Consider the following 16,570-nt stretch of genomic DNA (forward strand, 5'->3'; position numbering starts at 1 on the left):
ACTAGGTAGCATCTCTCTCGTGGCTAGTTCCTCAAACTTTTGTTTCTGAGTTGTTCCTCTGAATTTGATACCCATACGATCAATTTGTCCTATCAGGTTAGTGTTAGCTAGAGAAAAGAAAAACAAGAGTTTTAGTCAGGATTTGGCCAAATGCCGAAAGAAGAAGAGAAAAGTTTTTAATAAATTAAAATAAATTAAGAATGAATACTAAACAAAAATTAAAAGAATAATTAAGGAAGAAATAGAAAAATAATAATAGAAGAAAATAATAAAATATTTGTGGGTTGTCTCCCACTAAGCGCTTTGTTTAATGTCGCAAGCTCGACATAAAAACTATCAATTATAATCTATAAGTTCTTGAGGCATTTCGTCTAAGTGCAAGACTTGCGAATCTTCAGTGTTTTCTGCATAGTGATAATGTTTTAGACGTTGCCCGTTTACGATAAATGGTTCCATAGATTTGCCTTTAATTTCTACTGCTCCACTGGGAAAAACATTGGTGATTTGAAAAGGACCTGACCATCTAGATCGTAGTTTTCCCGGGAATAACTTTAGTCTGGAGTTAAATAAAAGGACTGTATCGCCTTGTTTGAAGATTTTCCTTGATATGCGCTTGTCATGCCATTGTTTTGTTCTTTCTTTGTAGATTTTGGCATTTTCGTAAGCGTCTCTTCTGAGTTCCTCTAATTCGCTTATATCAAGGATTCTCTTTTCGTCGGCGGCTTTATAGTTTAAATTTAGATTTTTAATAGCCCAATAGGCTTTATGTTCTAATTCTACCGGGAGGTGACAGGATTTTCCATAAATTAGCTTAAATGGGGTTGTCCCTATGGGAGTTTTGTAAGCAGTTCGGTAAGCCCATAAAGCTTCTGGTAATTTCAATGACCAGTCTTTCCTTGAAGTGGCGACTGTTTTCTCTAGTATCTGTTTGATTTCTCTGTTAGACACTTCCACTTGCCCACTGGTTTGAGGGTGGTAAGGTGTCGCTACTCTATGTCTTACGCCATACTTAAGCAGTAGTTTTTCGAGTACCTTGGATATGAAATGTGATCCACCATCACTGACTACTATTCTTGGGACACCAAACCTTGGAAATATTATATTCTTAAAGAGTCTAGTTACTACTCGTGTGTCGTTTGTTGGAGAAGCTATAGCTTCAATCCATTTTGATACGTAGTCAACTGCCACGAGTATGTATTTGTTACCGAGAGAGGATGGAAAAGGTCCCATGAAGTCTATTCCCCACACGTCGAAAATCTCTACTTCCAAAATGCCCTTTTGTGGCATCTCGTCACGTCTAGATATTTTTCCTGTGCGTTGACATTTGTCACATTTCTTAATAGCTGCATGTACATCCTTCCATATATTTGGCCAATAGAAACCGGCTTGTAGGATTTTAGAGCAGGTCTTGGATGTACTTGCGTGTCCACCATAAGGAGCGGAGTGACAGTGTTGGATTATATTTTCTACCTCTTCTTCGGGTATACACCGACGGAAAATACCATCGGGGCCTCTTTTAAAAAGTAAGGGGTCATCCCAGTAATAGTGTTTTATGTCATAGAAGAATCGTTTCTTCTGTTGGTAGGATAAGGTAGGTGGAACTATTCCGGCAGCTAAATAATTGACGAGGTCAGCGTACCACGGTGTAACAGATATAGCTAAAGTGGTTTCTACCTGTTTATCAGCGTTATTTTCTTCCGAAGTAGCTATAAGTTTATCGTACGAGAAATCATCGTTGATCGATGTTCTTTCCGGTTCAAGGTTCTCAAGTCTAGAGAGGTGATCTGCTACTACGTTTTCAGTTCCTTTCTTGTCTTTGATTTCCAAATCGAACTCTTGTAGCAAAAGGATCCACCTTAAGAGTCTAGGTTTAGCATCCTTTTTTGTTAAGAGGTATTTGATAGCAGCGTGGTCAGTGTATATGATTATTTTGGCTCCGACCAAGTAAGAACGAAATTTATCTAGCGCAAACACTACTGCTAGAATTTCTTTCTCGGTTGTGGCGTAATTCATTTGTGCTTCATCTAGAGTTCTACTTGCGTAATATATAACATGAAGCTTTTTATCCTTTCGTTGTCCCAAAACAGCACCTACAGCGTAATCACTAGCATCACACATTATTTCGAATGGTTCATTCCAATCTGGTGTCTGCATTATGGGTGCGGAGATCAGTGCTTGTTTAAGCGTTTGAAATGCTTCTAAACATTTATTGTCGAATATGAATTCAGCATCTTTCATTAATAACCCGGTTAAAGGTTTAGTTATTTTAGAGAAGTCTTTAATGAATCGTCGGTAGAAACCGGCATATCCTAAGAAGCTTCGTACTTCTCTCACAGTTTTCGGGGGTTGAAGATTTTCTATTACCTCTATTTTAGCTTTGTCTACTTCAATTCCTCTGTTCGAGATGATGTGTCCTAAAACAATTCCTTCTTGTACCATAAAGTGACATTTTTCCCAATTAAGTACTAGGTTTACTTTTACACATCGCTCTAGAACTCTCTCTAGGTTTTCAAGGCATTCTTCAAAGCTTTGTCCGCATACGGAAAAGTCATCCATAAATACTTCCATGATGTTTTCTAGAAAATCGGCGAATATTGCCATCATGCACCTTTGGAAAGTTGCAGGAGCATTACACAAGCCAAACGGCATTCGTCTATAAGCGAAGGTACCAAAAGGGCACGTGAACATTGTCTTTTCTTGGTCATCAGGGTGAATTGGTATTTGAAAGAAACCTGAGTAACCATCTAGATAGCAGAAATGAGAATGTTTTGCTAATCGTTCTAACATCTGGTCAATGAATGGTAAAGGGAAATGATCTTTTCGGGTTGCTTTGTTTAGTTTCCTATAGTCAATGCACATTCTCCATCCCGATTCGATTCGTTTGGTTATAGTTTCTCCTTTTTCATTTTCAATGACTGTTACACCTCCTTTCTTTGGTACTACGTGTACAGGACTAACCCATTTGCTATCAGATATAGGATATATGATACCTGCCTCTAATAACTTGGTTATTTCCTTCTTCACTACCTCACTCAGGATCGGGTTTAGTCTCCTCTGGTGTTCCCTAGAAGTTTTACAGTCTTCTTCTAACATGATGCGGTGCATACAAATAGAGGGACTTATTCCTTTAAGATCGGTGATGTTGTAACCTAGTGCGGTTGGATATTTTCTTAAGATATGCAGGAGATTTTCTGTTTCGAGTCTTCCTAGGTCAGCATTAACTATCACTGGTCGTTCAAGCTCTAAGTCTAGGAATTCATATCTCAGATTTTTGGGAAGTGTTTTCAGGTCTAAGGTTGGTTTCTTAAGGCATTGCGTAGGGTCCGGTGTTATTGCTAAACATTGGTTAAGTTTGTCCTCTACAAGATAGTCAGATGATTTGTCTTTTTCTAACTCCATTTCTTTTATGCATTCATCGATGATATCCATGAAGTAACATGTATCTTCTATTGCAGGTGCGTTCAAAAATTGGGAAAGAATGAACTCAATTTTCTCTTCTCCTACTTCAAAAGTGAGTCGTCCTCGTTTTACGTCTATGATTGCACCGGCAGTTGCTAAGAACGGTCTTCCCAGTATAATGGGTGTAACTTCATCTTCTCTAATATCCATAATTATAAAATCAGTTGGAATGTAGAATTGACCTATGCGCACTGGAACGTTTTCAAGAATTCCTACAGGATATTTGACGGAACGATCTGCTAGTTGCACAGACATTTTAGTTGGTCTTAATTCTCCCATTTCAAGTCTCTTGCATATGGATAAAGGCATAACACTAATACCGGCTCCTAAATCGCATAAGGCTTTGTCAATGACAAATTTTCCTATGTGACAGGGTATAGAGAAACTACCTGGGTCTTTAAGTTTAGGAGGCATATTCTGGATTATAGCGCTACATTCAGCGGTGAGTGTAACGGTTTCGCTATCTTCAAGTTTCCTTTTATTAGAAAGAATTTCTTTTAAAAACTTGGCATATGAGGGCATCTGCGTAATAGCTTCTGTAAACGGAATTGTGACGTTTAATTGTTTTAGTAGGTCAACAAATTTTTTGAATTGGCCCGCATCTTTGGTTTTAATAAGCCTTTGAGGGTAAGGGATAGGCGGTTTATAAGGTGGTGGAGGTACATAAGGTTCCTTCTTTTCTACGGTTTCCTTGTTACTCTCTTCCTTTTCCTTAGGTTCACTTTCCTCCTCAGTTGACTTTTTAGAGTTTTGGTTTTCTATCCTTGGGTCAGACGGTCCTTCCACTTCTGTTCCACTTCTTAGTATAATTGCATGAGCGTGGCTTCTTGGGTTAGGTTGGGGTTGGCCAGGAAATGTACCAGTTGGGGCAGCAGTAGGCGCTTGTTGTTGAGCTACTTGTGAAATTTGTGTTTCCAGCATTTTGTTATGAGTAGCCAGGGCATCTACTTTACTTGCTAGTTGTTTAATTTGTTCGCCCGTGTGTACATTCTGGTTTAAGAAATCTTTATTGGTTTGCTGTTGAGAAGCTATAAAGTTTTCCATCATGATTTCCAAGTTGGATTTCCTAGGGGCGTTATTGTTAGGTGTAGATGGGATCGGCTTTTGATATCCCGGAGGTATAGCTGGGGCTTGATTTGGAGATTGTCCAGGTGCGTATAAAGCATTATTACTCTTATATGAAAAATTGGGATGATTCTTCCAATTTGAGTTATAGGTGTGCGAGTAGGGGCTTCCTTGAGCATAGTTTACTTGCTCCGCTTGGATTCCTGTTAGGAGTTGACAATTTGCAGGAGTGTGACCTTGGATTCCACAGACTTCGCAATTCTGAGTTATGGCAACTACGGTGGTTGGAGGTGATACATTTAAACTTTCAATTTTCTGGACCAGAGCATCCACTTTTGCATTAACATGATCAAGGTTACTTATCTCGTACATGCCAGTTTTTGTTTGAGGTTTTTCTACCATTGTTCGTTCGCTTCCCCACTGATAGTGGTTTTGAGCCATGCTTTCGATAAGTTGGTAAGCGTCAGCATAAGGTTTGTTCATTAGTGCACCACCTGCGGCGGCGTCTATTGTTAACCTCGTGTTGTACAGGAGACCATTATAGAAGGTATGAATTACTAACCAGTCCTCTAAACCATGGTGTGGACAAAGTCTCATCATGTCTTTGTATCTTTCCCATGCTTCGAAAAGAGACTCGTTATCTTTCTGTTTAAATCCATTTATCTGGGCTCTTAACATAGCTGTTTTGCTTGGCGGAAAGTATCGAGCAAGAAAAACTTTCTTCAACTCGTTCCATGTGGTGACTGAGTTGGAAGGAAGAGATTGAAGCCATCTTCTAGCACTATCTCTTAATGAGAAAGGAAAAAGACGAAGTCGAATTGCCTCTGAAGTGACACCATTAGCTTTAACAGTATCAGCGTATTGGACAAATACGGATAAATGAAGGTTTGGATCCTCGGTAGGATTTCCAGAGAATTGGTTCTGTTGTACTGCCTGCAACAGTGAAGGTTTGAGTTCAAAGTTGTTTGCTTCGATTGCGGGTGGAGCAATACTTGAATGCGGCTCATCTTGCGATGGAGCGGCGTAATCTCTAAGAGCACGAGCTGGTTCTGCCATCTCGGGTATCGAAGGGAAAATATTTTTGAAATCAGGAAGTTCAACAGGAGGGAGATTGTTTGCAGCACGATATTCCCGAATTCGTCGTAAGACTCGAAGATATAGTTCGATATCGTTGATTCGTAAGTAGAACGGCTCGCCTTGTGAGCGAGTGTGTGGCATACAAATCAACGAAAGAAAGAAAAGCCTTAGTCTCTACAGCGTAACAGAAGAGTTACGATATCGACTAAATAAAAGTCCCCGGCAACGGCGCCAAAAACTTGATCGCGACTTTATGAGTCGAATTTGGGGTACAAACTGCAAGTGCACAGTTCTATCGCGTAGTTTTAAAAGATATCGATCCCACAGGGACTTATGAATCGATATACCGTTATCTAAGGTTACTTCGTAAAGCTAAGGCAGGTAATACTTTGATTGGTTGGGGGAAAAGCTAAAACTAAAATAAGATCTAAAATAAATATCTAATAAGCGGATATCGGTATGTAGTTCGTCGTAATTAGGGAATCAATTCTTTGTTGGTTTCTTGGTTTTAAAATAAATCTTTTCAGTTGACACTATTGATTAAAAGTCTTATCTCAAACTCTCGCTCTGTTGAATAAACTATGATTTTATATTAACGTAGCTGTCACTTATAGTTAAGTCAAAAATCACTTTTTGAAACAATAGGATCCGTAGAAACTCTTTTTAAGAAAACATTAATCGTTTAAACACCCTTATCTCAAACTCTCGCTCTCTTGACTTAGGTTATATAATTAAATTCAAATGCTTAACTCTCGTCCTCACATTCAATCTTTAAAAATACTTTTTGAAAAAGGTTAGAATTTAATTAACTCTAAAAATTGCTCTCGCCCTGATCTAGAATTAATGTCCAATTTACATTGTCCAGTCAAAAACTCAAACTCTCGCTCTATTGCTTTTAGGCATGGCAACGGGGCGGGTCGGGGACGGTTTTTACCTCCCCCAAACCCAAACCCAAACCCCCAAACAATCCCCATTCCCCACCCCAAACCCAAACGGGGATGGAGAATCAAAACACAAACCCGTCCCAAACGGGTTCGGGTTGGGTTCGGGTATCCCCGCCCCGCCACCATTCATTTAGTGAAATCAATTTTTTAAATAGAAATATTTATTTTTCTAAAATAAAATTACATTACAAATAATAAAATAAAACAATCTAAAAAAATTCCATACATACATTTCAAATATTTTAAATAATAAATTCAAATTAAAATATCAAAACATTGACCACATATTTAATACTCTAAATATTCAAAAATAAATAATAATGTACATAATGAAATAAACGGGGCGGGTTCGGGGACGGGTTCGGGGTGGGTACTAGTGTCCCCATTACCCGACCCATCCCCATATTTTAAAATCGGGGAAAACCCAAACCCGAACCCAAACCCAGTCAAAGCGGGTTTTCCCCGTCAACTTCGGAGCGGGTTCGGGTTGGTACCCACGGGTATGGGTTATGTTGCCATGCCTAATTGCTTTTAACTTCTTTATGTCTTTTACTTTCGTACAAAAACCTTGTTATTAAACCTGTAAATTGAGACCGTAAAAAGAGTGATTTTAATTTTAAACTTAATTAAACCAATTTGGTTTTGATTCCTTCATTCCGCTTACTCTACATACCGATACCTAAGTAAATCAGCCAGACATGCTAAACAGACTTAAATAATTATCATGCATAAACAGATTCATCTCAGGCAAATAATATAAATAAACAGTAAAACAGGGCATATGTAAATTCAAACAATAATTAAAGAACCTGAGAAATTAAATAGCAGTCTTGAACACTCCACCACAGGTCGGTTGGATTTGTTCTTGAATTCTTCAATCAGGCAGGAAAATAAAAGCGAAGGAATAAAAAAAACTAGATTCTAACGTAAGGTTAGATCCGGTAAAAGGTACACAATAGTTTCCGGTGTAGAAACTATTGTGCGAAAAAGAATTAACTAAATGCTAAAAAGGAAAATAGAAATTGCAAGGGAAATAATATAAAAGTTGTAAAAATAATGTTGTAAAATACTTATGCTGCTGGAAGAGAAAAAATGCAAAAAAGCGAAAACGGCAAAGAAATCTGGAAAAAGCGTGGAACCGAGAGCTTTCCAAAAAGCTACTATTTATACTGCTACTTGTGTAACTGCTTCCAAGGGTTTTCCGTGTACACGGTCTTTTCGTTCCAAGGGTCAAGCGTGGAAGTAGCTTCAACGTGGTCTGTTGCGTTCCTGGTGCCAAAAATATAGGGGAATGGTGTGACGTCCGTCACACCATGTGTGACGCTCGTCACAGGAGTGTGCAAAGCGTGACGCTCGTCACAGCCTTTGTGACGCTCGTCACAGGCACAACGCCTGTGCTTTTTTGGGCTGGGCTTTGGCTTTTGATATTTGCTTCTTTTCATTCCTTTTTGCACCTCTTTTTCTTCCTTTTTTACTTGTGCTTCAAATAAACCACCTGAGATAAATAGAAAGAAAGTACCGCATAATATCTGATAAAATGAAATAAATTGAAGTAAATAATAATATAATTTAATTAAATTGAGTCCTAGAATGTGATACTATTTCATGTTATCACAGTGTCTAGGCCATCTGATCCTTGGTCCATGTTTTAATCCTAGCCCTCCTTTCTGATTACCACCCTTACGCGTGTGTTGACTCATGTGCATGGTGGGCTTAATGCGCGTGTCCATCAGATCTGCCACCTCAATTAATGAGGGAGATCTGATGGCCCTCCTTTTTTTATTTAATTCATTTTCGGTTTTATTATTTTTAATACCATTTTCTTATTAAATTCATATTAATTCCAATTTTAATCCAAAAAATATGGGACTTTCACCAAATAACTTCAAATGATTTCCTCTTCCATTTTCTGAATTAAAATTATTTTTTGGATTGACTTTGATATTTTTAGTGAATTTAATATTTTTTGACTTGTTTTTAATTGATTTTAAATACTTCTCACTTTTTAAATATACCAAAAAAAATTGTCTAAGGTCCTTTGACCTTGTTTGACCTATGATAAATCCCTTGGCCATTTATTTGGTGATTTGAAGAGATTTTAGGTTTTTCCCCTTTTAAAAATTATTTTTCTTCATTTTTAAATTGTTTAATTGCTTTAATATTTTGTTGAGCCATTTTATTGACTTTGTGTTGACTCATCTTCTGTTTGACCTTGATCTTGGTTGAATTGGACTTAAATTTGACCAATACTATTGGATTTTGGGGGTTGATGAAGTTTGAGCTTCATCCCTCAAGATGAATGAATAGTATTGATCAAGTGACGTTAATCCCTTGATCAATTTGGGATTCTATTTCATTTCATCTCTTCATCTTCATCTCAATTCTTTCTCATTCCCTTCATGGCCAATGACTTCTCAATGAATAAAATGCTAGTTGATTCATCAATGGCCTTGTGTCAGATGAATCAACATGAGCTTGATTGAGATAGGTTCATCCCATTTTATTTTTGTATGTGGTATGCTTTAGGAGTTTGGTTTTTTGTACTTTGTCTCTAGCATGCGTAAACACCAACATTATTATCCCCCGACCTCAAATAGAAGTGACTTTTACATAAGTCCAATTACGATTGCTTAACATAGAGCTAAATTTGTCCCGAAAGCAATAGCATTTTTGTAAGTGAGATTGTAAGTCTCCCATTCACCATGGTATTGTGTGAAAATTTGACCTCTTTTCCATTTATGAGAGCTAGTGGCATACTTGTTGATTTTATCCAAGTTGGATCCCTTCTCATGGATGATGTATAGGTTCAATATTCATGCTTATGAGTGGATGGTTGAGTGTTCTCCAAAGAATGACTTAAACAATTGCTTCTTCCACTAACATTTCACTAACATTTCTTTGTATTTACTTTATTTTTAATGTAATTTACTTTAATGCAATTTAAATTCTTGTACTTTATCATTCATTGTCATTTACATTCATGCAAGTTGTTTATTTTTCAGTCATTTTCACTTTGCTCACTTGAGCTATTGCATTTGTACTTGTAATATATTTTTGTGCTTGTGACTTTGTTTTTTTTGTGGTCTTAGGACCTTAAAACATCTAATAACAACAAAAACTCAAAAAAAATACATTGGTGGACTGTTGAACCTCTATCTGAGACTTGATCTGAATTTTTGGACTTAGAGTAGGCAACATCCCTGAACTTTGAAGGACTTAGCCAATGCTATTATTTGAGACTGAGTTATCTTGGCCAATGCCATTCATATGAGACAAGCCTTGGGAGACTCCTTTAATTCATCCATATATTATATCTTTGTCTGGATTCGTAATTTTGATCTTATTGGTATCATCTGATGTTTCTCTTTGAGTATGTTTTCAAAAGGGGTATTTCATCTGATACAATCTAAAAGACATTGAAGACTGCTTGCTTTTGGAGAGTTTGCTTGGATATTTGGCTAACTTTATTTGATACCATTTGGACTTCTTGTTATTTGCTTGGGTGATTATGCTTGTTGCTTTCTCAATAGTCCAAAGGATATAGGTTTCTATCTGACATTATTGTCTTGTGGATGCTTCTCATTGGTTAGATCTTTTCAACCATAAAATTTTAAATATTGTCTAGGATAGTCCCTTCATCTCCTCCTTTCCTTCTTAAATTTTAAAATCTCTCCCTCATTTCAAAACCTTCTTTGTTTGTGTTTTCAACTTAGACTTGTTTTAATGAGTAGAAACTTTGGCCTTATGCCATTGATTTTCAAAATCTTTTCTTAAAATTAAACTTATAAATGAACTTAATCATATTGACTTTAATTTCAAAAAGACAAAAAGAACTAACAACCTCATCTAATCTTTTGGGTCATTTTGTGCCTTTTTTCTTTTAAACTTTTCAAAAGAGAGTATCTAGATTTGAGTTATCTTTGGTTGAGATATAATTCTCCCATTCCATGATATATTGATTGTAACACTTTCCATTTATTAGGGGTCAGTGGCATACTTGTTGGTTAAATCCAAGTTAGAGCCCTCTCTCTTAAATGTTGTAAAACACTCATTATCGGTGGATGTTTGGTTGAGTATTCTCCCATTGATAATAAAAGATCTTTAAGCTTTTTGTTAAAATCAATCCACCAATCTTTGAAATTTTTACCACGAACTACGAGTTTTTGATCCCTCATTTTTATGTTGGTACATAGGCATAAGACCGAAGGTCTTGTCAAACACAAAAATATAATAAATGAATTCTTTTCTCATCCCCCCATTCTATTTTTTAACCAACATATTTTCAGCTAAAACACTTACACACAAAAAAGGGCTCCCTAGGAGTACCTATGACACTTTGGATGCTAATATCTTCCCTCTGTGTAACCAACCCCCTTACCTGTAATCTCTGACGTTTTATTAGCTTTGATTTGAAAACTTCTTATCTTTGAGTTTTCTTCGTACTTTTTCCCTTTTCCTTTGGAAACAATAAAAGCGAAGTAGAGACTCTTGTTTTATTGACGTTGAGCTAACCAATAGCTCAATGGTCACAAATTTACCGCTACAGAGTCTTTAGCCTAGAATAATTACAAGAGCACCACTGTTTTTCTTCATATACTCATAAATGTTTGCTTGAGGAAAAGCATAGGTTCAAGTGTGGGAGAGTTTGATAACACCAAATTATACCATTATTTTGACTCGTTTCGTACATGTTTTATTATCATTTTACCTTTATTTCTAGTGTTATGTGGGTACTTTGTCTGTATTTTAGGTATTTGACCATTCAGGAGCCATGTGAGAAGAGATGAAGCAATTCAGATGCAAAACAAAGAAAAAATGGAAATTTGCACTCAAGGCGACCTGCATGGCATTCGCCGTGGAGGTAGCCACCAGGAGAATGATGTGTCCCATGCTTCAACGGTTGAAAGACTCGATCATGCCCAAGTTATGAAGATGGAGTTTTCCATGAAGGGGGTGGCATCCGCCATCATTTGTTTTGCGCTGCAGTTGAAAATGGGCCTTACTTGGTCTTTCACTCAACCCATGTTTTCCTATATTTCCTCCCACGAATTAAGAAAGTTTCACATAACATTTTAGGGTTCTGAAACATTATAAATAGTGATTTTATTTTGCTTTTTGATCCATCCAAGCTTAGCACAAACATAAGCCATAAAGTTTAGTATCATTAGAGCTTTAACTCCTTACATGAAAAGGTTATCGCATTTTGTTCGTGTATCAAGTTTGGAGCACCTTTATTTTGAAGTTATTTATCTTCTCGCATTTATATTTCGTCGAAGTTTATTTTCGTCTACTTGCATTGTACCAGATTCAAGTCTTCGATTGGAGTATATTCTTATTTTATTCGGCTTTATTTACGTTTTAATTGCCTTGTCTATTTAATTTTCTCACTTTACTTTCCTCGGTTTTTCTTTTAAAATCGTTTTATTTAAATCTGTTATTATGTTTAATTCTAAATCCAAACCAGATGCCTATTTGTTTACCGTAATTATCTCTAGGTAATCTGTTCGTACTAGAATGTGAAGACCGTCATTTGATGGTAATCTGTCCATTATGTCTTTAGGATTACAATTGTGGGTTGTTTTGGTTTTTATGCAATTTTTCTAAACTTAATCTAATATGTTACTACGAAAGCAGGATAGTGATAACGTCGGGGTAAGATAGAAAGCCGTATGACACTAAAGATTTAAATTGGTTTATTTTTTGTTAGTAAATACCATGAAAACACTTTATTAATTATCTAGGAGGTTTAATATTTCTAAAAGGTGGTTTTAAAACTATTTGCGAATGCGCGCGCATATAGGATTAGGACCCAGACACCTGAGAGGAAGCGGGGGACCTTTTTTATTTGAACTTACCAATCAAAATCACTTTTCAACTGAGTAAAGAGTATAATTCCTTAAAATAGGTTTTACTACTTTAACGCGATAAGCGTCGGTCATATGTGACAGTGGACAGTATAAATTAAGGAGTAAAATTCAGTTTTGAATACGTGAAGGTGACATTTCCTGTTTAATTGAATTCTTTTCAAGGTAGAAAATATTTCCCTGTACAGTAATCTTATTTAGAAACAATCAAGAGTATTGTTAATTTATGTGAACCACGTTCTAGTATTACTTGTCCGAATTTATTAAAGTTTATTATTTCATCTTTTTCCATTCTTAATTTACTTAGATAAACACTGTGATAATTAGAAACGATAGATTTGACTATTGGTCTTTGTGGAATCGATATCTTTTAAAACTACGCAATAGACGGTACACTTGCAGTTAGTTAATCCGATAGACTCATAATCTCGCGAACAAGTAGCAATGATATGTTGCTAGATATTGCTCACTATTTATTATACTAAATGCTAGATTTAATATAATTACTAATTTTACGAGAACATACATGGTCACGCATATAAGGACAAATTGAGGGGTGAAAATAAATAAGTGAAACTTATTCGATTGTGCAGACTTTCAATGTGTTAGTGTTAATTAGAGAAAAGAGGTACATCATAAGGTTACAATGTACTTGAGTGAAATATGGAACATCTTAAGGTATGGCGTACTTATGTGAAATAAGGAGCATCTTATGGTATCATATCCTTAAGTAAAATACATAACACCAAAATATATAATGCACTTAAGTGAAATAAGGTATATCGTAAGGTACATTGTGCTTGTTGGACTTAAATAACTTGCATCCCACACAAGCGGTTCTATAAATAGAAACTGTATGCTAAAGTATTTACTGCTTGACCAAATTTTTGTTTATGAAACCCTAGCCTCTCTCTCTCTCTCTCTCTCTCTCTCTCTCTCTCTCTCTCTCTCTCTCGCTCTCTATCTCTTAATGTCTTCATTTGTATGACCTAACACCTAAATTGAAGACACTTTATTCGTGTGGACTGAGTAGATGCATTGTTCTTTTTTCAACGCTGGTGATCATTATATGGATTCTTCAACAATGGTTAATGCCATAATAGGTAAATATTATATCATTGGTCATGTTCATTCGTAAGAATTACTTATGGAAATTTTTATTTTTCAATTTGCTTTACATCAAAATTTTCCTTCACATTCATAGACTTATGTTACTCAAGTCACGTGACTCAATTTATGACTCAAGTTGTTTCCCAAAAGTTCCATAATTTTATTGCTTGATTTGATTCACTTCATCATTTGATTTGATTCATAACACACGTGTATAAATACTTTTCATGACACTTACAATAGAGATTTTTTATTTCTAAAAATTCATTTTTCCTTAAACTTCAAAACTCCATCTTGTGTATGAAGTTTTCTCAACTTAGAGAGTGTGAGTTTATGATAGGAATTCATTAGTGATTTGATCTGTTTATTGAATTATTCAAGAAATGAAGTCGTTATTGGAAATATGGTAGTGATTCTTTGAGGAAGAAAAAGAAGGTTCGTTTATTTTCTTGATGATGAAATTGTTATATACTTCTCGATGATATTCATTGACTTTGATCTTTTTACATTAATTGTAAATATTTCAATATATGTGGCTCATTAACTCAGTTGGTTAGAGCATTGTGCTAATAACATTAAGATCGCAAGTTCAAGACCTAAATGGGCAATTTTTGTTTTTTTTTAAACTTTATTTGCACTTTTAGATCAGTGTGGGCCATTTATGTTTATTCATTTTTTTGCATAAAAGGTTATATTATTTTTATTTCACCTTTGTTAATTCTTTGATTCAGGAGCATTCTTTGATGATATTTGATCTCATGATAGGTACATCGTAGGCTTTAGTTTGGGCCGATAAGGCCCTTCCGCTTGGAATACTCATATATCAATTTTGTGTGGAGATTTTTTGCAACACTTGGATCATATGGATGTTTAGTCTTGTTGTTTGTAAAAAGTAGGTTGCATGTTATCCATCTTATAGTTTGGTTTATACTGTTGTATGTGTTTCACTTGACCTTATATTAGCCTTGGTGATCCATTTCATCATCAGACTCTTTATTTACTGTATATGTTTCTCTTCTCGGTGTTGATATCCCCTCCCTTTATGTATCATTTACTGTATAATGGGCCAGAGACTCATTCAAATTGTAAACCTTTAGGATATTTTGAAATGCTTCCCCGGACATTTCTTGGTTGAGGTTGGAAAACCATATCATGGATTTTTTGAATCAAACAAGATTTTCCTTCATGATTTCTTAGTTACCATGACGATCTTTGAATAAGAATGTAGCAATTATCTTCTAATGTTTACTTACAAAAGCGGATGTACCAATTATTGGGAGATATTGGAGTATCTGCCCACTGACTAGTATTAGGATAGGTTCATGTAACGCCTAATTTTTTCCTACTTCTGGCTACTTGAGAATAACTTGCACTTGAGTAGTTTTGTGGCTCAGTTGATCGCCATATGTGTGTTGATTGACACTAAGTGTTCCTAGGAGTCATTTTCCTTTCAAAGGTCACAAAGTGTCGTGGTTTGAAAAATCTCATGTACTAGGGCATCCCATATTTCCTCGCATAGTGGTTAGGGGACCTTCAAATCATAGTCAGAGTCACCCTCATGCGCATGTTCTTGTTGTATTTTTTCCTACTCGTGATTCGTCCATGGTAGTCCAAATTAAGACCAAGGTCTCATCTATTTGGGTGGGTACACTTATCTCTATTTGTCAGTTTGATCATTGGACGAGTGATCGGGGAATTATTATTACCCATCCCCATAGGAATGTCAAATGTTCGTGTTGAACTTGGTAAGACTCTGCTAGTAGTATTCTAGAGACAATGACTAAAAAATGTACATGAAGGATTTAAATTTTATGGTTGGTAAATGCTATGAATGAGATAATATTGGGTTCATGTTATATCCTCTATTTACATTCAACTCGCAATTCAGTCTCTAGATATTCTTTATGATGATGATTTGATAACGTGTTCCCCATACTGGTGGATGTGTACGAGGGTTATGATTGGTTCCTTTCTCATTCAAGTATGTTGTACCATGGATGTGGTCAACTTTCCTAATGGGGTAGGGCGGTCGTTATCCCATTCTTTCTCTTTGGGTTAGACTTATGGAGAACTAGGGTCTCAAGCCATTAAGGGGTGGTTAATGGCTAGTCTTGTGTCATTGCTTCTATCTAGTTTGATGTTTAAATATTGTATGTATAGGCATAGTGGGTCATAAGCTTTAGATTAAGGCCCATTTTATGCAACTTGATTCTATACTCCTGTCCCATTGTGTTTATATCAATATGCAGGACCCCAAATACAAGGTTTAATATGGATGTAGTGTTTGAGAGTATTATTCTAGTGAAATTAGCATTCATGTGCACACCATAATAAAAAATCTACTTATTGAATTTCTTGTCACAACACTCAAACAAACAACCAAATATAAGCATATCATTTAACCATAAGGCATGAATATAACTAAAAACATAAAGAATCACTAACATTGGGTTTCTCATAGATTAAGTTATTGCATAATAAAATTATGATACCAAGAATATATGTGGCCCATTAGCTCAGTTGGTTAGAGCGTCGTGCTAATAACGCGAAGGTCGCAGGTTCGAGACCTGCATGGGCCATTTTTTTTAACTTTATTTGAACTTTTAGATTAGTGTGGGCCATTTAATTTTATTCCTATTATGCATAAAATGTTATTTTATTTTTATTTCATCTTTGTTAAAAATTCTTTGATTCAGGTTCATTCTTTGATGATGTTCATGATATTCGATCTCATGATAGGTACATTATAGGCTTTTGTTCGGGCCCATATGGCTCCTCGGCTTGGAATAATCATATACCAATTTTGTATGGAGATTTTTTTCAACACTTGGTTCATATGGATGTCTAGTCTTGCAGTTTTTAAATCATATGTTGTATGTTCTCCATCTTATAGTTTGGTTTATAGTGTTGCATGTGTTTCACTTGTCTTTATATTAGCCTTGGTGAACCATTCCATCATGAGGCTCTTTATTTACTGTATATGTTTCTCTTCTTTGTGTTGATCTCCCATCACTTTATGTGTCATTATGCCTTTCTTAATTATTTTTTGCT

General features: G+C 35.8%; 2 non-coding genes across 2 annotated transcripts; both read left to right on the forward strand.

Annotated features, from left to right (window-relative positions):
* The first annotated feature begins 5,095 nt into the window (after positions 1-5,095).
* LOC127099842 (small nucleolar RNA R71) lies at positions 5,096-5,202 on the forward strand. The gene has a single exon (XR_007794309.1). It is a non-coding gene; the product is annotated as a small nucleolar RNA R71 (small nucleolar RNA).
* Positions 5,203-16,024: 10,822 nt separating this feature from the next.
* TRNAI-AAU (transfer RNA isoleucine (anticodon AAU)) lies at positions 16,025-16,098 on the forward strand. The gene has a single exon. It is a non-coding gene; the product is annotated as a tRNA-Ile (tRNA).
* Positions 16,099-16,570: the final 472 nt, after the last annotated feature.

This window comes from Lathyrus oleraceus, chromosome 6 (assembly GCF_024323335.1).
Source record: "Lathyrus oleraceus cultivar Zhongwan6 chromosome 6, CAAS_Psat_ZW6_1.0, whole genome shotgun sequence".
Lineage (NCBI taxonomy): Eukaryota > Viridiplantae > Streptophyta > Magnoliopsida > Fabales > Fabaceae > Lathyrus > Lathyrus oleraceus.